Raw genomic sequence first — 1,246 nt, 5'->3', positions numbered from 1 at the left:
GGCCCCTTTCTTAGTAAGCTTTTTTCATCCTCCTTCATGTCCTCTAGGGCCACATTCATCCCCCTCTTTTGACAATCTAACAATGTAAATATATCGATCAATTCCTTCCTCCAGATTTTTTCCTTTACTTTGTCATTTATGTACCAAGCCATCACTTTCATTGACCTGCCCTGTGCGTCTTTACCCATGGTTGGCCTGCCATATTTCGTCATGAGTGGCCCCTCATTTTCTGCCGCTGCCACCGTCGGTGCTGCCCCCGGTGGTGTGGCCCCTGCCCCTATGTTTGGCTCTGCCGGTACACCTTGTGGTGTCGGTAAAATTGGTGCTCCTTGCGGCACCGGGACTACTGGTGCCCCTTGTGGTGCCGGGACCGGGGCCTCTCTGGGTTCTGCCCCTGCCCCCCCCTACCCCACTCTGCCTTTCCTTGCTCACCACTCCTCTCCATTTAAACCAAGCCTTTAGGTGATCCCTTTCTTCGTCATCACTGCTTGATTCGTCTGAACTCCCCTGCCGCTCTTCCCTGCTTTTCTTCCCCCATCTGCTCTTCTTGTCATTGGTTCTGGGCGACTTACCCGAAACGTGACGCAATTTTTTAACATTTTTACTATTTTATTCCCCACATTATTATTCACAGTACCTTTCTTTTATCTTTTTTCTTTCTCTTGGTCGGTGCCTCAGTCTGTTCCTCTGATCTCTTCGATTCCACTCTTACCCTTTTCTGTCCTTGCGGTACCTCGTCTTCTCCTTCGCTGCTGCTGGGCTCTATGAACAGCAGAGGTGACGTTGCCTTTGCTTTTTCCTCTTTCTGGATTACTTCTAGCACCCATTGTGCCCCATACTCCTTCTCTGCCTTTCTTGCCCATTCTGAGAATTCTCGGGCCCTCTTCGCTCTTCCTTCCGCCATCCTTCTCATCTGAATTCTGTCGGTCGTGCTTCTGTTTGATCACTGTGAAAGTGTCTTTCGTTCGTTCGCAGCTGGTACTTCTGGGTCGCTCCTACTCTGGCACCGTTTTAACCACCGCGATAGTATGAACTTCTAGAGAGGTAGAAAAATGCGTGAGCCCGCAAGAGTAAACATTTTTCCTTCCCCTTCTCCAGGTACTAAGAGCCTACCCGAGAGAGGTGAGCTCTTACCTGGTTTGTGCCGCCTCTCCTTTCCAGGCTTACTCATACCCCCCCGGCCTTTTGTTCCTTTCTGGGGGCGGCTGGGTTACCCCCCTGACCCCTTGCTGTTACAATTCGCACC

Source organism: Ambystoma mexicanum, chromosome 3q (genome assembly GCF_040938575.1).
Source record: "Ambystoma mexicanum isolate Mex_15411 chromosome 3q, UKY_AmexF1_1, whole genome shotgun sequence".
Taxonomy (NCBI): Eukaryota; Metazoa; Chordata; class Amphibia; order Caudata; family Ambystomatidae; genus Ambystoma; species Ambystoma mexicanum.
This window is presented reverse-complemented; position numbering follows the sequence as displayed.